The sequence below is a fragment of the Rattus norvegicus genome, chromosome 2 (assembly GCF_021556685.1).
Source record: "Rattus norvegicus strain SHRSP/BbbUtx chromosome 2, alternate assembly SHRSP_T2T, whole genome shotgun sequence".
Classification (NCBI taxonomy): domain Eukaryota; kingdom Metazoa; phylum Chordata; class Mammalia; order Rodentia; family Muridae; genus Rattus; species Rattus norvegicus.
Genome location: NC_141535.1, coordinates 194,226,509 through 194,252,056, shown reverse-complemented (window position 1 = coordinate 194,252,056; position 25,548 = coordinate 194,226,509). Strand labels below are relative to the sequence as shown.

Sequence of the window (25,548 nt, the reverse complement as noted above, 5' to 3'; positions counted from 1 at the left end):
TCCCTCCCTCTCCTTCTCCCTCTCCCTCCCCCCTCTTCCTCTCCCTTCCCTCCCCCTTTCACACACACACACACACACACACACACACACACACACACACACACACACACACACACACGTATTGAGTCAGAGTTTCCCTGAGTGTCCTGTAACTCCTTCTGTAAACCAGGCTAGCCTCAAACTCAAACATCTGCCTACCTCTGCCTCCCAAGTGTTGGGATTAAAGGTGTGTTCCAGGTCAGCCTGATCTACAGAGTGAGTTCCAGCTCAGTCAGGACTATACAGAGAAACTCTATCTCAAGGAACAAACAAAATAAAAGTTCAAGCCATGGCTATTTTATGTTACTGATCATCTCTGTACTGGCTGATTTTGTGTCAACTTGTCACAAGCTAGAGTCATCAGAGAGGAAGGAACCTCGGTTAAGAAAATGCCTCCATGAGAGCCAGCAATAGGGCACTTCTCAATTAGGGATCAATAAGAGAGGGCCCAGGCCATTGTAAGTGGTGTCATTCCTGGGCTGGTGGTCCTGGGTTCTATAAGAAAGCAGGTTGAGCAACCCAGTACAGCACCCTTCCATGGCCTCTGCCTCCAAGATTCTGATTTCTTCCCTGATTTCCTTTGGTGATGAACCATGTTGAGGAAGTGTAAACCAATAAAACCTTTCCTCCCTGACTTGCCTTTTGGTCATGGTGTTTCGTTGCAGCAATAAAAACCCTAAGACAAGTTGATCCCAGCATAATGGTGTATTGCTGTAACAGATCTATCTCATGTTTCGGGGAGGATAGTGGAAGGACTTTGGAACTTTGGACTAGAAGAGCCTTTGAGTATTAAGAGCTCGGAGAGATGTTTTTGGAGCTTGGAAGATAAGCATGTTGAGAGCAGTGCAGAAGGCGGAGGCCTGGCTTGTGAGGTTTCAAAGGGAAATTTAAAGACTCTCTCAGGGATGTTTGATATTTTGTATTGAGTCTGTCTTCCTGGTCAGTTGGGGCTTAAGAGTCAGCCATGATTAACAACAGATCAGCACCATTGAAGTGACCTTTGTGTTACTGGGTCAATTGATGCTGGCTAGCTGGTGCTAAGAAATTAGCAGTGATTTAAGAAGAGACCAACATCACCGAGGTGAAATCTTCTGGGAAGTGTTTTCTAACAGCACAAAGACGCTATGTTCCAGATGCAGCCGAGGTTGCTGGCAGCTGGACTTGGTAGTGTTATGAGTCACCCAGAAGGTACTGGTTTTGAAGGCATGAAGGGTCAGGAAGAGCAGCTGAGGCTTGGCACTGTGAGAGGACAGGAAAATCCACTGGCAAAAGTGCAGCCCAGTTGCACCAAGGAACCCCAGCAGTTCCGGAAAGGCCAGTACCGTGGGCTGACCACCCGCAGCAGCAGCAGTGGACTGGAGCCAGCTGGAGCCTAGAAGACAGGCTGTGCGTGCTGCAGAGGGCAGAGCTGGAGAAGTGACCCAAGCCCCTAGGAGGAGTCCATTAGACAGGTAGAGTTTGATTTTGCTTTGCCATTTTATTTTTAGAGATTTATTTATTGTATTTGTATGTATAACTTCATGTCAGAAGAGGGCATCAGATCTCATTTACAGAAGGTTGTGAGCCACTGTGTGGTTGCTGGGAATTGAACTCAGGTAACTATGGAAGAGTAGCCAGCTAATGAGTGCTCTTAATTGCTGAGCTGTTATGGTTTGCCCTGGAGTTATCTGTATTTTGATGCTAATTCCACTGCCCCAAGGAAGGCAGCCTAGTCACATACTCAGGACTCAGGTGACTTCACCAGAACCCTCTCCCCATTGAATTTGTAAAATACAGGTGAAGGCAGGTACAGGATAGAAGGATATCTGTCATTGGACGAGAAGGAAGGATGGGCGGGAGAAAAGTTTGAAGGAAGAGACAGGAGGGACAGAGAGAGAAGCTGAGGCAGGACAATATAGAAGCTGACATTAAGATTCCATACTGTACCTTTACAGGTTGTTATGAATGTTCTTAAGGAATGGATGTGACCAGGGCTTTGTATGTTTAGGTGGGCAATTATATCTTATCAACTGGGTAAACGGTTATTGTGTTGTGTGTTCTTTCATGTAGCGATTTAAGTGTAAGAAAGTGTGCAGTGGCTAGAGACACTGGGCCGCCACGGAGTTGGGATGTGTGTTTCTGGCATGGAAACCTGCCTTGGGAACTGGATAGGTAGAGAGATTGCTGCCAGGCTCAGAGAGAGGCCTTCGGCAGTGTGATATGGGATGGAGCAAAGCGGGTGAGAGGCTTTGCTGACTGAGATTAAGATATCCAGCAAATATCTTGGGGCACTGCGGTGTAGACCTAGTGGGGATAAAAGACAGCATTTTATTTTTTATATTTTTACCACAACACTGAGCCATCTCTCCAGCCCCACCAGTTCTAGTTTTACATCTATTTGTAAATTTGGTTTGACATTCCTTACCTGATAGTAAACTTGGGTGGTTTATTTTAACTTGCTGGTAATATCTTGAGGAATCCTCACTGGTTAAGGAGATAAGTTCTTTGCATTTTTTAATCTGTATCAGTCATGATTATTAAACCTTCATCATTCTAGAGAAGAGGGCTAACACTCTCCCAAGATCACTAGCCTAGCTGCTCCTAAGCTCTAAGGAGTAGCACTCCCTTGTCAGCTTTATGTATAAGGAGAGCCTCTGATGGGGAGGGAAGGGGCTAAGAAATTGTTCAGTGGTTAAGAACACTAGCTGATCTTCCAGAGGACCAGGGTTCAATTCCCAGTACCCACATGGCAGCTCACAACTGTCTCACAATTCCAGTTCAGAGGATCGGACAACCTCACACAAACATACATGCATACAAAACACCAATGCGCATATGATCTTTAGAAAGTAAAGTCTCTGATGTACCTCCCCAGATGGTGGTGGGAGGCAGATGGTCATAGGAGAGAGAAGACGAGCCCACAGTGCCTGCTTCCCATCTGAGCTGATCTGGAGAACCTGTCTTCAGGTCTCAAAACCTCTACACAGTGTGGCCAAGCTAGGTCTCCTCACCTACCCTGCTCAGGAGAGTATGGGGGAGGTGAGAGGAGAGGTTTGTAGAGCTGCTACAGTAATTTGAGAAAATGTTCTGGGGATGATGAGATGCTGCCATAGCAAAGCTAACTACCTAAGTACAATTCCTGGGCTTTCCACGGTGGAAGGAAAAAGCAGGCTCCCACAAATTGCCCCCTCTCTCCCACATGTGTGCCCATACAAAATAAGTAAGTTATATCTAATAAATATTTAAAAAGAGGATCAAAAGGTGTGGTGATGCACATCTTTGTGCGTTGGAGATGCAAAGGCAGGCAAATCTCTGTAAATTCAAGAACAGCCTGGGCTACTTAGCCGGTTCCAGGTAAGCTAGGGCTACATAGTGAGACCCTGTCTCAAGAAAACACAAGGGGGCTGGAGAGATGACTCAGCAGTTAAGAGCACTGACTGCTCTTCCAGAGGTCCTGAGTTCAATTCCCAGCAACCACATGGTGACTCACAACCATCTGTAATGACATCTGATGCTCTCTTCTAGTGTGTCTGAAGACAGCGACAGTGTACTTATAAAAAGAAAAACAAAACAAAACAAAAATAAATAACAAAACTTAAAAGAAGACGTTGGGATAGGGTGGGGTTCAGTGGTGGTGAGAGCCTTAGTCCACGAAAGGTCTTGTGCTCAAGCCCTGGCAATGCACACATCCAAAAGTCTTTTGATATTCTTTGGGGATATAAACCTAAATCAGTTCCTTGAGCACGGGTCAATTAAGTGATTCACTTCTAACAAAATGAAACTGGAAGCGGTGCTGCGTATTTGAGTAGCCTGTATGGCAGCGCAGCATCCCCTAGGCAGACACACTCTCTCCTATATCCTTCGCTCTGTGGGAAGAAGCTGTCCGTTTTGAGAAACCTCAGAAACCCCTGGGAGAAAACCTAAAGCCAACTCTGTGAGCTAAGTCCAGGACTTGACCAGCAGGCGGCAGTATCACACAGCGCACACTAAAATAGACAAGCTTCTCAATGGACTACGCCCTGGGGAAGATTCCAGCTCAGAGACCCTGTTCAGAAGCAGGGGAATTCCTGGGGAACAGGGGTCTTCAGATGGCCAGGTGATATTCCTCACCAGCACAAGGTGTCGTGGGGTCAGAGAGGGGGGCCTGCAGTAGCACTCAGATAGCTACACTACTACTCCAATACACAATGCTAGTTGATAGAATGGGATGGCTAATCTTCCCTTTCTGCTTGGCTGGATGCAGAATCGTAAGAATAAAACCTCTAACAAAACAGGGAAGCCCCAGCCTAAATGTGAGTAGCACTATTCCAGGATGGAGGTGGGGATGGGGGCAGGGAAGGGGGAGTGAGGTGGGGAGGGGGAGGGGTAGACTGAACAAAATAGAGAATTCCAGCTGAGTGTCGGCACTCAACTCTCCTACTGTGGATGCAAGCTCCTGACCCACCAGGTAGACTGCATCTGCACACTGTGAGCCAGGACCTCTCCGTCTTTAGATTGCTTTAGTTGGTGCTTTGCACAGCAATGAGAAAAAAGCAAGCCATCTCTAAGTGACTACCAGTTGACTTGTCTGGACTCTAAAGCAATTGAATATAAAAATGTTTAAGTTTGAGCTGGGTGTGATGGTACCTGGTACTATTCCAGCACTCAGGAGACAGAGGTAGTCTGAGCTCTGTAAGTTCAAGTCCATTCTGTCCACATAGTGAGTTCTAGGACAGCCAGGGCTACCTATATAAAGAGACCTTGTCTCAAAATGATCAAACAAAATAAATAAAAACATTTGAGTTTGTTCCAGGTAATGATGGCACCTGTCTTTAATATCAGCTCTCTGGAGGAGGAAGAGGAGGGTGGATCTCTGAGTTTAAGGCCAGCCTGCACTACAGAGTGAGTTCTAGGACAGCCAGGGCTAAACAGGGAAACCCCGTCTCAAAAAACAAAACAAAACAAAACAAAAAACAAAAACAAACAAACAAACAAAAAAGCCCCAGGGCTCAGCGGTTAAGAGCACTGACTGCTCTTCCAGAGGTCCTGAGTTCAATTCCCAGCAACCACATGGTGGCTCACAATCATCTGTAATGAGATCTGATGCCCTCTTCTGATGTGTCTGAAGGCAGCTTCTGAAGACAGCTACAGTGTAATATAATAAATAAATCTTAAAAAACAGAAAACAAACACACACACACACAGACACACACACTTACTTGAGTTTGGACCTGGCAAGATTGGCTAAAGGTCCTGTAGGAGGCACTAAGGACTCACTTGGACCCTCAGAGTATCTAAAAGTGGGATGAAAGCCTCCCGGCCCTGCTTTTTCATTTTGACTGCCGCCCTCTTCCTTAGTCATCTGCTCACCTCTGCACATGGGCACGGGAGTCACTGCAGAAGAGTCTACCTAAAAGCCTGACCATCTCATTCTTCAAGACTAAAGCCACAAAGGTAAGAGTAACTAAAGCAGCTTACTGCCAGCCCTCTTGGCGCCTTGTCCAGGTCTCTAGTCATTATCTTCAACTGTAGTCACCTGGATTCCAGGACCAGCAGAGCCTCACAGGACAGACCATCCCTCAGATAAGAGGAATTGTCCACAATGGTGAAGCTGCCCCTTGCAACAGGGATACTAATTATCTTCTAGGAACCTGTTTGCTCCCCTGAAGAAATAAGGACACCACCTTCAAGTTACCACGTAGAACTACAGCCAAAGTGCTGATCAACTGACCACAGTTTTAAGGCAGACAAGCATAGGGATTGTTTAGCAATCTGGGACTCCGCTTGACTTGGGCTATATACCCACCACCCTCCTAGCACTGCACCTAGCAACCTGGGACCCCCAGCTGCATCACAATGCATTCAAACCCCCTTCCAAAAAGTGCAACAGCTGGCTCTTCCCTTAGCAACCAGTTGGTCACTCCTCCTTTGTGTCAAACACATCCTGCAGTAGCACATCCAGTAACTTGAAGCAGAGTCCTGAACCAGCCCAAACTGGTTTGGGGAGCATGCACAGTAAGGCAAACTGAGAGAACTCTTAGAGGAAATCTCCTGTGACCCTGCCTTGCCTATACATGATTGGGTGAACATATAAATAAAATCAGGTGCCATGGTTGCACCCAACTTTAATCCTGACACTCGGAAGACAGAGGCAGGAGGTTCTGAGTCTGAAGCCTGCCAGGCCTATATAGTGAAGTCTAGGCCAGACTACATAGTCTGCCCAGTTTCATAGTTTGACAAACAAAAAGTAAGTAAATAAATGAAATCAGCTGCATCGTGGGAGAAAACACATATGTTGAAGAAAGGCTTGTATAACTCAAGCCTGTCAATCAACACAGAAAACCATCCATGCTCCTCCCCCTGGTAACCAGTCCTCTTTCTGAACCCCCCAAAAATGTAACCTGATGTTCCCCTGAGGATACATTGTGCTGTCTCTTTTAAGTGGCCCCTTTGCTCTTTGTGTGCGCTTTTCCAGTTCTTTGAATGGGATCAAGAACATGGGAATACCCAGCCAGAGAAACCTGTAACACTTTGATTAGGACTGCTTAATTCTAGAAGCTTCCCTCTGCTCCACCCTTCATCTTCTTAAACCTAAAGCTCATGTCAGGTCTCAAGATGGGCTTTGGGTCACTTGACCCCCATTACCTGTTCCTCTTTCCAGGGTGCACATGGGTTAAATCTTTCTCTGCTTCTCACCATCGCTTGCCTCTCTAACTAACACTGGGATGGTTTGCCAACCCTAGTCCACTGAGGCTCCAGAGAACAGGCTTTCATCCTAAAACCCTGGGAAAAGTTCAAAGCAGTTCGGCTCATGACATAATAAAGAAAAGTCAGTCTTAGGAGCATATTCCTTAGTCCAGGTCACACCTTCAAGGGTCTGTGGGGTTTGAGTGAAAATGGCCCCTATAGGTTCTTAGGGAGTGGCACTATTAGAAGGGGTGACTTTGTTGGAGGATGTGTCACTGGGGGGTGGACTTTGAGGTTTCAGATGCTCAAGCCAGGACCAGTGTCACTCTCTCTTCCTGCTGCCTGCTGATCCAGATGTGGAACTCTGAGCTCCTCTCCAGAACCTTGTCTGCCTGCTGCCATACTTCCTACTATGATGACAATGGACTAAACCTCTGAACTGTAAGCCACCCCCAGTTACACGTTTTCCCTTAGAAGAGTTGCCTTGGTCATGGTGCCTCCTCACAGCAATAAACTCCTAAGACAGCCTATAGCCCTAAAAGACAGCTTACCTAAAACCCCAGGAGACTTTTAGCCAGAAAACCCCTACCACTTACATCCCAGGCTCCTGACCCCAGACTGTAAGAAGAAATAAACACCTGCTTGCTGGGCGGCTAAGCTTTGGGCTGCTTGTCACGCAGCAAGAGCTAACTGATACAAGTACCTTGAGAAACAACGTGGGCTTTGTGCTTATACATACCTCAATGCCCTAGTCATTACTTGTGTTTTCTCCCAGGAAGCCTGGAGCAGCTCCAAATCCAGAACAGGAAATGGCGCTTCTCCATTTGCTTTCCGAATCATTTCCCCACTCAGTTTTCCACCACACCCTGAAACCCCACCTCAAGTTTCTAAACAGGCTTGCACTTCTGCTTTAGTGATAAGATTTCTCTACAGCCAGGAGATCTTGAAGAAGATGTGTGTCTTTTGTGACTGATCTCCTGCTCTGTTGTGGCTTCTGGTAATTGACTCTCATTGGATCCTAATTAGAAAACTGACTTCATCATTTTCCATCCTTTACCCAAAAGGGAATCACAAGAATTTCTTTCCAGCAAATGCAGCCTCTCCATGCTCAAGCTTGCAGGGTTGTGTCCGAACTGGAGTCCTGGAACCAAGACCCTCTCTCTTCCAGTACAGCCCTCCACCCAGTCCCAGGGCAAGGCATGCATTGTTCCCATGACCTCTGCTCTGCATTCACCTCAGGTCTCACACTAGCATGAAGTTGCTGAAGCCCCTGGAGATTCAGGAACCCAGTGTAGCCACCAACAGAAGAGCTCTGGTCCTGGACTCTGCCTTCCTGCTGTACACTCCTGCTGGCCTGCATGGGCTCACCTTGGGTGGAGAAGGTAACTCCATCTCTTGGAATGAAGAAGTTGGTCCAAAACACCTCCAGCCTGTCAGAAAGCCGAGACACACAGGCTATGGTGAGCATGTAATTTACATTTATGCTCCCTCAGGGAGGTCTGATCCTTGACCTCTGCACCCTGCACCAAGGAAGTTCCACATCAAATCAGCAGCCTTTCTTGCTCACTGGATGACAACACTCCTCAGGTGTCTTGCAGCTGCAGCCTGGGCCCAAGTGGCTGTAAGAGAGGCCTCCTTGAGGACAGCTTTGGGTCAGGGCTGGGCTGGGGACACCTCCACAGACACTTGGAAATGCACATGCAGTATGAGCTCATTATACCAGCTGGTTTAGAGGCAAAGTCTCTAGGCAGTTGGGTTGGGCCATCCTACTGTGCAGAGATGTGGGTGAAGGGCATGCCCTAGGCCTGCCCAGTTGGCCTGAAGCCTGCGCCTGCACCCTCCCCGAGGAGTCTGGACACAGTCTGTCTAGAGCTCCTCAGCAGAGCTTCTGTCTGATGAAGCCGAGTGGTAGAAAAGCAGCCAGAGCTGTGTGGGACCAGGAAGGCTGCACTGGGGCAGCCAGCTCCCCTCCCCGTCAACACTGCCCAGGTCCAGAACCATCTCTCCGGCCTGATGACCATTTCTTAAGTGTATAAGGACTTCTCTTGGGGAGGACATGAGGTTGAGAAAGGATCTCAAACTCAAGACTCCTGTCTCAATTTTCCTACTGCTAGTTGTTAAATTACAACTGTGTACCCTGACATTCAGGTTTTTATAAAAAAAAGAAAAAAGAAAGAAAAAAAAAAAAAACCAGAGAAGGGGGCTGGAGAGATGGCTCAGTGGTTAAGAGCACTAACTGCTCTTCCAGAGGTCCTGAGTTCAAATCCCAGCAACCACGTGGTGGCTCACAACCATCTGTAATGGGATCTGATGCCCTCTTCTGGTGTGTCTGAAGAAAGTGACAGTAATAATGTAAATAAATAAATCTTTAAAGAAAAAGAAAAAGAAAAGAAAGAAAATGAATAGCAACAGAAAGCCGTGAGTAGGAGGGAAACTTAGGGCTGGTGCAGATATAAACGAGTCCAACCACTATGGAGGTTCCTAAGAATAGATCTCCCATTTAAACCAGCGATCCCACTCCTGCCTATTTACCCAAAGGACTCCAAGTCATCTGTAGCACAGAGGTACTTGTGCGTCAGTGTTTACGGCAGCACTAGCCACACCCTTGCCGAGGTATGAAACCAACCTGGGTGTCCATTTACAGAGGACCGGACAAAGAAAATCCAATACACATGCACCAGACATTCTTCTCCAAACATGAAGAATGAAATAATATCATTTCCAGGAAAACTGATGTAACTGGAGATAATTATAGTAAGCAAATTAAGTCAGTCTCAGAAAAACAGCTATCAGGGCATCTTTCGTTCGTGCTTCTTTCAGAGGAAAAGGGGGTGAGGGAGTAGAGAGACATGGGAGGGATATACTCAAATGTTAAATTTATTTGTGAAAATGTCCTTATGTCACTCAGTGTCATGTACAATATGCCAATGGGAAAAGGAAAGAAAAACTAAGTAAGGGAAGCCAGTCGTCATTACCATCATCATCATCATCGTTGTAAAGCTGAAGAGACAGCGGGTGGTTAGAGCACCTGCTGCTCTTGCAGAGGACCCGGGTTCAGGTCTCAGGATATACGCAGTGGCTCACAGCCATCTCTAACTCCAGTTCTCCTTCTATGGGGTCAGATGCCCTCTTCTGACCTCCTCAGACACAACGCAGGAATTTCATACACAGAGCATACATGCAAGCAAAAAACGATAAGTATTCACCAGCGACAAGATGAGCCAAGGTCAAGTTAAAGCTGGTTTATGGGCAGCAGCTCTCTGGAGAGCTCACCGACCACACAAAAAGGGAGACAGAGAGAAGGGGAAGAGAGAAGAGAAAGAGGGAGAAAGTGAAAATGTCTGAATTATATATTGGAGAACCTCTGGGAGAGGGGAAGCCCAGACGCTGGGCTGGAAAGTTCAGGGTAGAGAGTGGGGTATGTCAGCCATGCCCCCGTAACAAGTAGGGTCTGAGGGATGATGGAAGAACCTTGAGGTCAGGTCCGGTTTGGTATGAAAATAGGTACCTCAGCCACTTGTCCAAGGTCTGAGTCCCAACACAAAACACTCGAACATACAAAATAAAATAAATCTAGGGCAGGGTTTCATTATGAAGCCAAGTCTGGGCCTGCTATATTGACCAGGCTGGCCTCGAACTCACAAAGACCTGTTTGTCTCTGTCTCTCAAGGGCTGAAATTCAAGGTATTTGCCACTTTAAAAAAAAATTTAAGTGAGTGGGTTGTGGGTAGTACAAGCCTTTGATCCCAGAACTAAGGAGGCAGAGGCCTTTGACTACAGAGTGAGTTTCGGGACAGCCAGATCTACACAGAGAAAACCTGTCTTGAAAAAAAAAAAAAAAAGTAAATGATTAAAAATTAGGCTGGGCATGGTGGCACATGCCTTTAATCCAGCACTCAGGAGGCAGAGGCTGGCAGATCTCTGTGAGAACGAGTTCAGGGCCAGCTTGGTTTAAATAATAGTGAGTTTCAGGACAGCCAAGGCCACACAGAGAAACCCTGTCTCAAAATATAAAAACAAAAACAAACAGTTAAAGAAAGTAACAAAAGCTGGCAGTGTGTCATACACTTGTCCTCTTAGCCTTTGGGTGGTAGAGGTTGGAGGACCAAGGGTTCCAGGCCAACTGTACTACATAAGGCTCTGACTTAAAAAGGAGAAGAATCACTAACAAGTCAATAAACTTAATCATACGTCTTTTATTTATGACTCATGAGTCACAACACCACATCCTGGAGTTTGCCTTGTAGAAAAGGGGTCTGGGGCAGGAGAGATGGCTCAGCGGTTAAGAGCACTGACTACTCTCCCAGAGGTCCTGAGTTCAAATCCCAGCAACCACGTGGTGGCTCACAACCATCTGTAATGGAATCCGATGACCTCATCTGCTGTGTCTGAGGACAGCGACAGTGCACTCATATATAATAAATAAATCTTTACAAAAAAAGAAAGAAAGAAAAAAAAGAAGAAGAGGGGTCTGAAGAAGTAGAAACAAAATAAGCAGATTTGCTTGGAGGAGACAGGGTGTGGTTCAGCAGTGACAGCATGAGTGACTGTTCCCAGCATCAAACTATCAATCAGCCAGTCAAAAGGGTGCAGTGGCACACTCTTTAAATCCCAGGACGCTGAGGTAGAGACAGGTTAGTCCCAAGCTGGTCAGGGCTGCATAATGAGACCCTCTCAAAAAACAAAAACAAAAAACAAAAAACAAACAAACAAACAAAAAAACAACCAACAACAAAAATAAGTTAATTGGGCTTGTACTGGTTAGTCCAAAGAGGATTTCCTAATCATAACAGCTAAACTAGCCTACTCGGGATTACAGCTATTTCTCTTTTATTAATATTGTTTTTGCTATTATTATCATCATCATCAGTGGAGATTGGTGAACAACTTGGCCCCATTCAGCGTGAGTGAGTGACTTATGTTTGCCTTAGTTGTGTGCCCGGTACCAAGAGCCAAGAGCCTCCCGTAAATTTTAACGCTTGAAAGTCAGTTCACATTCCCTTCTGGGGATAAACTGTTTATAAAGCTCAGTTAATGATGATGGGGGCGACTCTGGTTTTCTTGCCAACTAGCTTTGGTTTTGTAATTTTGTTTTTGTTTTCCTCTCTTTCACTTCCTAGACGAAGTCCTTTCAGAGTGGGCAGGGAGACGTACAGATGAGGAAATTCACTTCAGCAGGGAATCTGCTAAGCGTGGCAGGATTCCTGCTCTGGACTCTCAAAGCCTCTCGTTAATGGAAACAGCAGGTTAACCTGGTCTGACCAACAGGAAGCCACGGTAGGAGGAATAGGTGGAGCCCTGACATCCGGTGGGGACAGCTGGGGGAAACGGATGGGGGAGGGGACGCCCAGGTGCGCAAGGGGAACCGAGGTTAAGCCGGGAGCTGAGGTCCAGGTGGCCAGCATGCAGCGTGGCTAGGGGCCACACGAGGGCGCCCCACACTGCCGCGTAAGGGCCTGAAATGGCTTTAAAGGAGCTATGTGTCGGAGAAAAGGCCTTGATGGGGAAGAGGGTGGGAAGGGACCATCCTGGGTGTCCAGCGACAGGCTCCTCTTTTGTTCCTTGAAGATCGGCGTGAGGTCTCCCTGGTCTTGGAACAGTCTCTGTTCAGGTCCTGAGGAATTAACGCCTCTGTCAGTCAGGTCCATCTTTGTGTAAGAGGGAGGATGTTTGCGGTTCACTGGGGTGTGCTGCTTTAGGAATGACGGCAGTACTGGGGTGTGAGGGTGGGCATGTGAATTTCTCCAGAGATGTAGGTGGGAGGGAGTGGACAGTTTCTACGCCTAGAGGGATGGCGCTAGTGTCTTCTAGGAGCAGCACTTAAAGCAAGATGTAGACCCCCATTACAATCAGACAGGCTTCCTTTCAGAGGAAGTCCCATTTTGGAAACAGTAGGGATGAACGGTTGCTTTAGCTTGCCAAGCTGCTGGGGCAAATGCCTCAAGCAGAAGCTGCTATAGCAAGCAGCATCAAGGCCTGGAGCCTGTCCAGCCATGCAGCTCAGGGACCCAGTGTCACTAAGATTTGTCCAGGGGGCACAGTGGAGATCTTGTGACCCAGGAAATAGCACCGGTCTTAGTTTAGATCGGGACATTCTCCCCGAAAGCTGCGTGGGGCAGTGGCTTGGAGCCCAGATTTTTTTTTGGGGGGGAGTAATGGGAGGGGCAGCTGGAGGCTTCTGCCCACTCTCACCTTTGTCACCCAGTAGCTACTTCACATGAGTCAGCTCTGCAGGCTGTACCCTGGCCTGGAGGCTCAGCCTGGGATTTGAAGGCATTAGAGTTGGTAGAAATTAACCCCAGGATGTGAGCTTCAGGCCAGTAGGCTGAGGCTCCAGCACGGGAAGAGGATGTCCTGGGAAAGGGGTGTAAGCAAGCCCAAGGGGTTCAGATGCAGAAACATGGGGAGAATAGGCAATGTCCAGGAGACCCCCTGTTGGCCAGAGAGCACAGGAAGGGTCATTGTGACCCCAGGATTCTTGAGAACTCCAGTTGCTTCCTCTTTGCTTGCTCTCTACCACCCAGCCCCTTCACTTACCAGCCTCCCCCAGGCAGCTGCAATTCCTCAGCCAAATGACCTGAGTCAAGTGTAAGGGGAAAACAGCTTTCTGAGGCCGCCTCTAGGGGAAAGGAAGACTGTAAGAAGCAGGGATCCGGGACACAAGGTCATCGGGAAGTCACTAATGTAAGGCGTGAAGGGGTTGAGATTTCAGACCAGGGAGCTGAGGGTATATCTCAGTGACAGCATTTGCCTAGGAGGCCCTGGTAACAGGGTTCAGGCCTCAATGCTGAAAAAAAATTATCCTCTTAGCTTATGCACAAAGGGTCATGTGATCTTGATAAGCAACAATGGACTTAACCCAACACAGCCTCAGTCTCACCAGCCGCAGAACAACTGCCCTTGGGTGTTTGAAGATTTGGGAGTAAGGAAGGTACAGGCATGTGTAGGGCACGGTGGCTCACACCTGTAGTCCCAGTACTTGAGAGGGTAAGGTAGGAGACACGACGTGAGTTTGAGACCAGCCTAACTACAGAGTTAGTTCCAGGTTAGCCTGTGCTAAGGTGAGGCTGCAAATAAATAAATGAATGAATAAATAAATAAATTAAATTAAATCTACTGTCTTTCAAATGTCCCAGACACCCCTAGGATGGCCGGACCTTTCTCCTTTCTGACAACAAGTTAGCCTGGGCTCCAGAGAAAGCAACCCTATAATTTGCCTGCACAAGTGTGATAAGAGGTCAATATTAAGGTGGGTGTGGTAGTGTACACCCCAAGTCCCTGCCACTCAGGAAGTAGAAACAAGAGCCCAGAGCTTTGAAGGACATCCAGGCAACATACTGAGACTCTGAAGAAAAGAGTAGATGGAAGAGAAAACTTTAAGAATAAACGTAAGCCAGGTAGGTGTGGTGTCGCATGCCTATAGTCTCAACACTCCCAAGACGGCAGGAGAGAATGTCTAATTTAAGAGAAGCCTGGACTACACAGTCAGATCAAATAAACAAACTCGTCCAGAAAGACAAAAAAATCAAAAGGCAAACAAATGCCAGCGAAAGGACTCAGCAGGCAAACCACTTGGTGCCAAGCCAACCCCAGTTTGATCCCCAGATGTATAAGGTAGAAGAAAACTAACAGAGTGTCCTCTGACCTCCACAGGAGCATACACACACACCACACGAGCACACACTTAAGTAATGTAATCAACTTAAAAATAAATAAAATGTTGGCCTAATGGGAGGCTAGGAAGCACGAAGGCTGCCTGGGTGGTGACTGAGTTCAGTTTAGCCTGAGTAACTTAGCAACATATTATCTACATAAAAAAATAAAAGATATTTTTATTTTAATTTCTATGTATATCTGTTAGGGGTCAAAAGAAGACCTATTCTGATTTCCTAGAACAGAAGCGCTGATCTCCTAGAACAGAAGCGCAGGTGACTGTGAGCTGGGCATGGGTGCTGGGAACGGGACTCGGGTCCTCTGCGAGAGCTACTGACCCATTGCTACAGCTCCTCAGAAATAAAAATAAAAGCCTGGTGGTGGTGGCTCAAGCCTTTGATCCCAGCACTTGGGAGGCAGCGGCAGGTGAATCTCTGTGAGTTTGCGGCCAGCCTGATCTACAAATTGAGTTCCAGGGCAGCCAAGGATATACAGAGAAACCCTGCCTTCGAACAAATAAGCAAAGAAATACAAAGATTTAAAGACCTGGAAATACATCTCCATTGTACCACACTTGCCCAGCATGTGTGAGGTCCTGGGTTCCGTTCTCAGCACTGCGAAAGAGGAATAAAGAAAATAGTTCACTATAACTTAGCTGGAAGTGCAGCTTCGTGGTATATGCTCAAGGCTTTGGGTTCAATTCCAGCAATAAAGATTAAAAACTACAAAAACAAGTTACTATGTTACCCTGGCAGTGGTAGGCTCTTATCTCTGTGTTAACAGGAGGCCTCTGGGAGAATGCCTGTGTTTGTAGGAGTGGATTTATTGGCTAGACCCTGGGTTCAGGAGGTGAAGGTAATGTGGGATGTTCTTCTGGATCTAACAGGAGGACCATAGGACATCAGGCTTTGTGATCAGGAAGAGGCTTCGTGCTTCCTGTTGATAGTGGGCTTGGGGCCCACGCTGTTGTCTAAGGCTTTGGGGGTGACCCTCTCAGTATCATGGGTATGAAAAGCTAGGGTCTTTTAAGAAAGAGGGCTTGACTATCAGCCAAAAGTTCACAGCTTTCCCCTCGCCTGCTCACCCCATCCCCCCATCCCTACTTCAGGGTGCTTAACAGAACTCCACTTGGTGAGTCTGGAAACATGTCTCTGGGGCTCCTGGCAGGGATGGAATGGGCACTTCCTAATGGTTGGTGGAATTGAATTGCATGCAGGTCATAGAATGGAGGAGAGAGAAAGGGCTTTCTGTGAGCCCAGTACAGGACAGGGAGATGTGAGTGGCACCTCCCTAGGATCAAGTGCCAGGAGTAGATGGGGGCCCCGCCCTATAGGGTGGCACCTGCTGCAGAAGCTGGCAGGCGCTGTGGGTCCTCCCAGCCCCCACCTCTCATACCCCTGCTGCTCAGCCTCCTCTAAACCTCCTTAGGCTCCCTCTGCCTTCCTCTCCGCCCCCATCCTCCTCTAGGCTGCCATTATTTCCAGACCAGATGGCCCAATTTGAAATGGAATCTTGCATGCAGTCCTGCCTTCTTCCAGTCTGGTGCACAAACTACATCAAACTACATCAAAGTGATATGGCTGAGAACCGAACAAGAATGCCACCCCTGCCCCAAATTAAAGGCCTCCCATGGCTCCCTAACCTCAGCAGCTAAAGCCCAGAGTCTCCAGAATGACCTGATATGCCCCAGCTTTCCTCCGTACCCTCTCTCTGCCCATCACACTGGGTGCCCCTTAGACTGACCTGTCCACTCCTGACAAACGCCAGACCTCCTCGGCCTTCCAGCACCTGCATGCATGCACGTGTGTCCCTGAAGATAGAAACGAGTGTTTTCCTTCTCTCTCTTTTTAAAAGATTTATTTATTTATTTATTATATACACTGTAGCTGTCTTCAGACACACCAGAGGAAGGCACCAGATTTCATTATAGATGGTTGTGAGCCACCGCGTGGTTGGGTGTTTTCACGTTGGCCTCTGTCTAAGACAAGCCAGGGGTCATCTCTACTTTTGATATTGCAGGTTTTTCACTCGTACCAATTTACTTTGGGCTCTGCTTATCCTCCCCCTCCCCCCTTAGTCTATACCCTGCTACAAGATGTGGCTTTGTCTTTCTTGCTGTTGAACCTCCCCGGCTCAGCCCAGCGCTTGCACACTGCGGGCATGGATCGCTGCAGCAGGGATGGGGACAGGAGCCCACATTTACTCAGCTCTCCTGGGTGAGTGCCAGGAACGGTTCAGGGTGCCCTCCAGGCATAACACAATCCACACCAGGCCCAGGAGCAGACCCAGCCCACCCCCACCTGTTTCCTGTCTGCCTGGCGAAAGGCTTTTTAAAGACTGCACTTCCCCCAGGCCTTGCCTCATGCAGGACCCTGCAGTAGGATCAATATTGAGACCCTCACACGGGATCTGGAAGGGGGAAGAGGGCCAAGGCCTTGGTGTCCTGCTGCTGTGGCTGGTGCTCTGGCAAGCAGGGCCATGCAGATGTGAGTTCTTTCCTGAAGCAGGGTCTAGTACCCAGTTACCACCTCGGAGCCAGAGGACAGTTGGCAGCTGCAGGACAGTGTGACTTCTGGCACACAGCCAGGTGGGTGGAGCCTGGACCTCAGCAGGGCTCCTGGTAGCTTTGGACCCTTGCCAGCCTCCCTCCCCTGTTCAGACAGAGCAGAGGACCCTCCGGGGCTCAGCCCTGCCTCTGCCTGCAGCCCCACCCATTATCTCAAACCACTTTCTGTTCAAAATTCCTCCTGCAGTGGCTGCAGTGAGCTGAACCCTGCTGACTCACTCAACTAGCATTGCCCCTAGGTTTACAGGCCCAGAGCCACGAGGCCAGTGAGTGACAGGCTTGACCTCGGGTTTTTTTCCTGACCCCAAGGCTTGTTCCATCTTCTCGCTGTATTGTGAGGCATGTGATACTGCATGCTAGGCGACAGAAAGGTCACTTGGGGCTCCAGGGAAGAGAGCTGGGCTGACTCCATGAAGACGGGTATCCAAGGGACTTGGTACTTCTGGGGAAGTCCTGCAGCTCAGCCTGGGATAGTCCCAGCTGGCTTGACCCAGAATGGGATGTGTGGGGTGCCTGGGAGAGCCAGGCTGACTGGTTCTGACGTCACGCTCATGGGAGAAATATCCCTTTGTTGTTCATCTCATTGTTGTTTAATTACAGTGACCCAATCTCTGTACCACGGATGCCTTGAACGTGCAGCTTAGACCTCGAGAGAGACTCGGGGAGACAATTGCCATTATCAGAGGGACGAACCCAGTCATGGAGAGTGTGCTCCTCAGCCAGGGTCCTCCTGCACGAAAGCAACCGAAGCAGAAAACTGAGGGTCAATGTGGCGAGAACAAAGCGGAAACTCAGTCTCCAGGAGAAAACCAGATCTGATGAGCACTCACGGGCTGGGGAAAGGCTCGGTGGGTGAAGTGCCTGTCCTGCAAACATGGGGACCTGCGTTCAGATCTCCACCCCGGTGTCAGCAGCCAGCAAGGGGGCTGCAGCTGTAACCCCAGTGCTGGGATGGGAGCCGAGGCCTGTCCATCACTAGAGCTCAGTGGCCAGGCAATCTAACCAATCTGTGAGCTCAGGATTTAGTGAGAGGGAGGAGGGAGACATAAACCAAATAAATAAATGTAATTGTAAATAAATAAATAAGTCCTGGGGTCGCACATTCCTTTAATCCTAGCATTCAGGAGGCAGAGGCAGGTGGGCACTCTGTCATTTTGTGGCCACTCTGATCTACAGAGTGAGTTCTAGAACAGCCAGGGATGTGTAGTATGACTCCATTTCAAAAAAGTTTAAAAAAATTAAATTAACATAGGGACCCTGTTAACTGCCTGCCCTGTTAACTGAACTGCCAACCAGAGAGCGTGCATGGGACTGACCTAGGTGCTCTGCACATATGTAACAGGGCCTCCTTCATGTTGGCCTCCTAAGAGCAGGAGCAGAGGCTGTCTCTGACTTTGTTGTCTCCTTTGGGACCCTTTCGCCTAACTGGGCTGCCTTGTCTTATCCTTAATGGAAGGTGAGCCTAGTCCTACTGCAACCTGATATGCCAAGGCTAGCTGCTATCCATGGGAGGCCTCCCCTTCTCTGAGGAGAAAGGGAGGAGCAGTGGAGAGGTGGGTGGGTGTAGGGGATGACCAGGTAGAGAGGATGGAGGGGGAACTGTGGTTGGCATATAAAGTAAATAAGTTAATTAATTAGTTAAAAAAATTAAAAGGCCTGGCAGTGGTGGTGCATGCATTTAATCCCAGCACTGGGAGGCAGAGGCAGATCTCTGTGAGTTCAAGGCCAGCCTGGTCTACAGCTTGAGGTCCAGGGCAGCCAGGACTATACAGAGAAACCTTGTCTTGGGGTAGGGGTGGGGCGGGGAGGGACAAACTTCAAGGAAATTGTAGGTTACTAAATTCTCATTCTGGTATGTTTTATTTTCAACTTAGCATTATTACTTGTGTGTGGAATATCATATGTGTGTACAGGCCCACATGACTGTCCAAATGCATGTCAAGGTGGGACGTTAGCATCAAGTGTGTCCTTCAGTATCCATCTACACTGTTTTGGACACCGGATCTGAGCCCGGCGTTCACCGATTCATCAAAAGCAGCTGACCAAGAAGCTCTAGGAATTCTTCGTTCTCTACCTGCCTAGTGCTGGGACTCCAGGCATGTACCATCAAGTCCTGGTTTTTACTTGGATGGATCTAACCCAGGGGACCTTACCCACTGAACCATCTCTCTAGCTCTCTAATTTATGTCTTGTTTTATGTTTTTTTTCTTTTTTCCGGAGCTGGGGACCGAACCCAGGGCCTTGCGCTTGCTAGGCAAGTGCTCTACCACTGAGCTAAATCCCCAACCCCATATATATATATATATATATATATATATATATATATATATATATATATATATATATATATATTGTTTTTTTTTTTGATGAAGGCTCTTAACTATCAGATATTGACCTTGAACTTGCTATGCAGCTGAAGTTGACAGTGAATGATGTCCTGTTACTATCCCTAAGCCATTGGTTCTCAACCTGTGGGTCCTGACCCTGGGGAGGGAGTCACACATCAGATATCCTGCACCAGGTATTTACAGTACAACTCATAACGCCAGCAAAATTACAGTTATGAAGTGTCAACCAAATGATGTTATGGTTGGGAGTCACCACACCTTAAGGGACTGTGTCAAAGGGTCGCAGCATTAGGAAGGTTGAGAACCAGCCCTGTAAGCGTCAGCCTTACAGGTGTACACCACCACCCCTGGTTATGTGTGTGGTCCTGGTGAAGAAACGAAAGCTTTCCTGCACACTAGTTCAGCTCTACCAACTGAGCTACACTTCAGTCCCCTAATTCCAGTTTTGACTAAGACTTTAAAAACCAAGCTGGATGGCTCAGTGGTTAAGAGCACTGGCTGCTCTTCCAGAGGATCCAGGTTCAATTCCTAGCTCCCTCATGGCAGCTCACAACTGTCTGTAACTCCAGTTCTAGGGGAATCTGTCACCCTCATGCCAGTGCATTAAAAATAAAAATTAAATGATTGAAAAACAAAAACAAGGGGTTGGGGATTTAGCTCAGTGGTAGAGCGCTTGCCTAGCAACCGCAAGGCCCTGGGTTCGGTCCCCAGCTCTGAAAAAAAAGAAAAGAAAAAAAAAAAAGAAAAAGAAAAACAAAAACAAAACTAAAAGCAGGGCAAGGTGGCGAATATGTTTAATCTCAACACTGGGGAGATTGAGGCAGGTGGGTCTCTGTAAATTCATTTGCTTGTCCTCCAGAAAGTGTTCCAGGCCAGGCCAGTCAGAACTACACAGTAAGACTTTGTCTCAAAGTAACAACAAGCCTGTGGCTTATCTTTTCAAAGCCACCGGCCGCCACAGGGTAAGGAGACCATCAGGAATGCCACGGGAACCTCTTTCTCCTCATCCGGGCCTAGGCCAGCTTGGGTCACAGCATGGCCAGCCTTCTGCTGAGACTGTGTCTGTGGAGTCCTGGTCCCTCTCAGAATACGCCTTCCACAGAGAAAAGCATCCCTGACCTTCAGAGAACCAGACACACCTGGATTTTCACTTCAGCCCAAGTGAGGTAACAGAGCATTGGGAGTAAACCAAAAAAGATAAAAGTAATTCCAGAGCAGCAGGCAGAAGACTGCAGTTTAAGAGGCGTATAGAATTCACGTGGCTGAGGAAGAAAAATCAAGGAGAGAAAATAAAGGACTGGGAAGGAGGAGAAGCCTGAAAGGGCCACTGGGAAAGGAAGTAGATATGGATTCTGATTTGGGGGTGCGTATCCATGTGTGATCAAAGACACGTGTCACCATCTGGCTTTCTGCAGCAGAGGCATTGCCAACACTTGGGAAACAGCTGCTAGGAAATATGTCGAAAATCTGACTCATGGACACCACCTAACGATTCCTTCCTGGCAGATACTAAACTCTTGGAGGCTCACACTCTGCTGCTACAAACCAAACATCCAAGCTGGAATAATTCTCTTCAAGCAACATTTATTTATTTATTTATTATTTTTTAGGTTCAGGGTGCTACACGTAACCGTTGTACAATGTCGTAAAGGACTGTACAAAACTATAAGGGACTGACTCGGTTTTGAAGCAGGATGTATTGACTGTGCAAAGAATTCTATCTTGCTATGTAAGATACGTTCTTTAAAAAAAGAAAAACCTTCTTAATAAGGATCCTGTGTGTGTTTACGTGTGTACATGTGTGTGCATGTGTGTGTTCATGTGGTGAGTCAGAGGTTGATGTTGAGAGCTTCCTCAAAACTCTCTACTTTTGAGACAGGGTCTCTCTCTAATCTCAGCTGGATTGGCTAAGCAAACCCCAGGGATCCTCCCACCCCCACCCCATGTTAGGATTTGAATTATCCCCAAAGTCCCCTGACCTCCAGTGTGCCCAGTATAACTGCACTGTCTCATATAATAATCATGAATTAAAAAAAAACACTTTATTTTAGTTGGTCTGACCAACTGGGTTCATCTCCTGTCCCAGGTTTGTTTGTTTGTTTTTTGTTTTGTTTTTTTTTTGTTTTTGGTTTTTTTTTTAAGATTTATTTATTTTATGTATATGTCTGCTGTAGCTGTCTGTCTTCAGACACACCAGAAGAGGGCATCAGATCTCATTACAGATGGTTGTGAGCCACCATGTGGTTGCTGGAATTGAACTCAGGACCTCTGGAAGAGCAGTCAGAGCTCTAACCGCTGAGCCGTCTCTCCAGCCCCAGGTTTTGGCATCCAGCCAGGCTCTGCTCGTCTTTTTCATTCTAAAACAATCTGTTATTTCAGGACAAAATAACTTTTTCATTCAGTGGTCAACAGGACTATATGCTTCCATTACTCATAACTTCAACATGCATATAAAGATAAATTATTTCTATATTTTACATGCTATGTTCTTTACTGTTTTTAAATAATTTTAAACACTATTAATTAGAATTCCTATTTATTTAGATATTTTTGAGGTAGGGTCTCACTCTGTAGACCTGGCTGACCTAAAAATCACTATGTAAAACAGGGTGAGATTAAACTCAGAGAGTTCCCCTTCCCACCCACACAGGGGTGGGGGGCAGGAGGAATTAAAAGCCCTGCACCAGCCCCCCTACTCCTGGCTCTGAATATTCTTGACATTTATGCTTAAATGGCTCAAGAAAATTTTGAGAAACATTAAATGAAACTCACCAACATCTCAAGAAATTTTGGTTTTGGTGCCAAATCAATTACGTATTAAGATTTCTACAGAAGTTGGCCAGGGGATGTAGGTTCCTTTGGTAAAGTCCTAGTCCAGCATTCAATGACAGAAACTGGGTGTTTTATGGGGCATGTCCACACTTGGGCAATCCCAGCAATTAGAGACAGTGAGGGAAGAAACTCCACTTACTGTTTTAGTGTGTTTGCTTGCGTCCCTTGCCCTCCTCCTTGTTGGGTAACGGGTGTGTGCTGCTGTACCTGGAGTGCGATGCTGGGGAAGCCAACCAGGCTTAATGCTATGCCTCTGCCAGCCAAGCACTCCAGGGAGTGAGCCATATCCCCAGCCCAGTCACACAGTCTATACCCACAGTAAACAAGGGAGTTTAAGACCCTGCCTAGGGGCTGGGAGGCGACAAACCATGGTCTCCATCCCTAGAACTGCTGAGGAGAGGAGGGGTGGGGACGGAGGAATAAAAATATTTCAGTCTAGGGTAGAAAAGTGGTTAAACTCTTTTGATGCAACCCAGGACTTTATGTATTCTAGGTGAGCACTCCGCCTCTGAGCCACAGACATCCTGGGAGCAGGCTCTGTTCCTACTTGCCTGGTGTTCTCGGCGGGATTTCTTCCCTACCCTCCCTGGATGGCCTCAAATAACTTCCCCACCCTCGCTGCACCCTTTCTAGGGTTGGGACCACAGCTCCATTTTCTAGCTTCTCTTGGGCTACAGATAGGGTGGGAAGGTTAACTAAGCATATTCGACTTTTATCTTTTGAAAAATCTCAGGCTTCCTTACAACCAGAAGTAGGCATCCCATTGTCCAACTTGGGAGCAGTTACTGTCATGCATATCCGTCTCCTACACCCTGTCTCCAAGTCAGAGAAGTTGGGGCTGACTAGGGAACCTCCTGTTTGCCTTTGATCCCTGAAATAGGAGTGTATTGTGGGACTGGACTCTCAAGCTGTGGATCTATACAGTTGCTGGTGTCAGGAATTTTTTTAAAATATTTATTTACTTATTTATTAAATGTATCTGAGTACACTGTAGCTGTCTTCAGACACACCAGAAGAGGGCATCTGATCCCATTACAGATGGTTGTGAGCCACCATGTGGTTGCTGGGAATTGAACTCAGAACCTCTAGAAAAGCAGTCAGTGCTCTTAACCGCTGAGCCATTTCTCCATAACTGGTGTCAGTATTTAAGTTCTTTGCAGGACTCCAATTGGTAGGAAGAAATTAATCCCACACACTTGGTCACAAAGGTATTTTGTATTGAGTGTGAGCATACAGAAATATAGCTCGTTTTTCTTTTGTCTTGTTTTGTTTTTGTTTTTAGAGACAGCTTTTCTCTATATAGCCATGGCTGTCCTGGAACTAGATTGGTAGATTCCTCTGCCGGTCTCACAAGTGCTGGCATTAAAGGCGTGAACCGCCGCCACCACCTGTTCATTATTTTCTATGCAACAGCCCACAAGCCCACGGGCAACTCGTTGATCTGCTCGTGCTCTCTTGCGTCTGTTAAATCTGGCCTGTGGGCTTTATGGTCCTCATCACGTGTTGCAGGCATTTCCTTTTTTTTTTTTTTTCTTTTTTTCTTGGAGCTGGGGACCGAACCTAGGGCCTTGCGCTTGGTAGGCAAGCGCTCTACCACTGAGCTAAATCCCCAACCCAGGCATTTCCTTTTATTGTTCCCAACAGACTGAAAACTGCTGGAGAAGAAGAGACCAGGCTAACCCAGACTTGGCACATAAGCTGAGAAGCAGGCTGGCCAACCCCTTCCACCTCTGGTCCGCACTCAGATTGCTTTGAAGATTTTCTCTTTGCCTTCTCTCTACCGCTTCTGCAGAAACTCCCTTAGACTCTAAAATCAAAAGGCCCCTTTCATTTGCATGTTGTTCCTTACTCAGTTTCAAGCAGTCTCTTGGGACACAGAAAACCAAACTAGCAAAGGGCGAACTGGAGGTGGCGTAGAGCAGAGGGCGGGTTCCCTGGAACAGGTCTTGCGGAAATGGGTCAGTCCCGGGCGGAGAACTGGCTGGTGTAGACGGAGGACAAGCCAGAGGGAAGATGCGTGGAACTAGAGCTATCTATCAGGGAGGGGCCCTATGGATCAGGCCAAGGAGTTTGGACTTTATCCTCAAGCAATAAGGTTTTATTTAGGGAGAGGAGCGACATGATTTTTATTATTTTTATCTTTATTGCTTTCGTTTAAAGTTATAAAAGTTAAATAGTTTTTTTTTTTAATTTAAAGTAACAATGCTGAGAAATTTGGCCCTTCTAGAAAAATCGTGCTAGGCTGGAGAGATGGCTCAGCCATTAAAGGTTAGGCTCACAATCAAAAATATAAGAGTTCAGTTCCCAGCACCCACGGTTGTCTCTCTAGCCACCTTTTTTGTCCCATACCACACCCTAGCACAAAGACTACTAATATAGATTAAAAATAAACAAACTTAAACTTAAAAAAAAAAAGAAAAATCGTGTTAACAACGGTATTGGAATGGGATACAGAATAGCTAGGGAGGAGTCAGGGAGGTTCTTAGAAAGCAGGCCCACAGAAGGATGGGGAATCAGACCTGGCAGCTGAGAGGTGTGAGGGTCAAATTAAGAGATAAGGCTAACACATGAGGTGTCTTCCAAAGTGCCTGGCTTTGGGAAGCTTTCACTGTAGTAGGCCTGAGACCCACCCTTAGCACCTGAGAAACAATAGTATTTGGGATTTAATTTAATTTTTTTTGACACAGGTCTCACTATGTAGCTCTGGATGTCCTTGTACTCAAGAGTTCCACCTGCCTCTGTCTCCCAAGGGCAGTTTAAGGACTAAGAATTTAACTTTGCAAATTTACATTTATCTCTGTGTAGTGGGTTCTGGAGTCTGAACTCAGGTTGTCCGCTTGGTTGTCTCACCTGCTGGGCCATCTAACAGGGGTAGTACTTGGGATTTAAGAGGAAAATGTCTACCATCTACACAGCTCCCATACTAAAAAGCCCACACAGAGAACCCTGGTGAGAGTACTCAGGCCATAAGAAGGAATGAGCGAGTAGGGAAGATAAACAGAGGGCCTCAGTCACAAGCCTCTTCTTACTAATTATGCACATAGACTGTCAGCACACCAGGTGACTGTTAATCCCAGTCCAGCCCCCCTCCCCCTGCCCGCCCTCTTAATGGCTTCTAGCCATTTCCTCTTGGGATCTGACCAGCATAAGCTCAGGAAATGCTAAGTTTTAATTCTGGAATCAGTAAAGCATATTAGCAAAGGAAAGCCACAAAAAAAAAAAAAATCACATTATGAATTCCAAAGCCAAGGGAAAAGAGTCACAAACCAGACGGTAGCTTGCTGGGGACATTAGTCACTTCATTCATTTTGTGTGGGATGCTTGAGATCGGCCCTGGGATCACCAGGACTCGCTTCCTTTTCTATTTCCAGAACCTCTGTCTGGCACAACCTTCAGGCCCTGCTCTGGCCTCTTCTGACCAAAAGATGCTTGGCCAGGATGTAGGGTCAGCACTGAGACTGGCGA

General features: G+C 47.2%; 1 long non-coding RNA gene across 2 annotated transcripts; it reads left to right on the top strand.

Moving 5' to 3' along the window:
- Positions 1-1,005: 1,005 nt before the first annotated feature.
- Positions 1,006-17,986, top strand: LOC102547750 (uncharacterized). Of its 2 annotated transcripts, none has more exons than XR_015676714.1 (3): positions 1,006-1,490; positions 11,805-11,961; positions 17,504-17,986. It is a non-coding gene; the product is annotated as an uncharacterized LOC102547750 (long non-coding RNA). The 2 variants fall into 2 exon arrangements; XR_015676713.1 differs by lacking the exon at positions 1,006-1,490 and adding an exon at positions 7,924-8,144.
- The last annotated feature ends 7,562 nt before the right edge of the window (positions 17,987-25,548 follow it).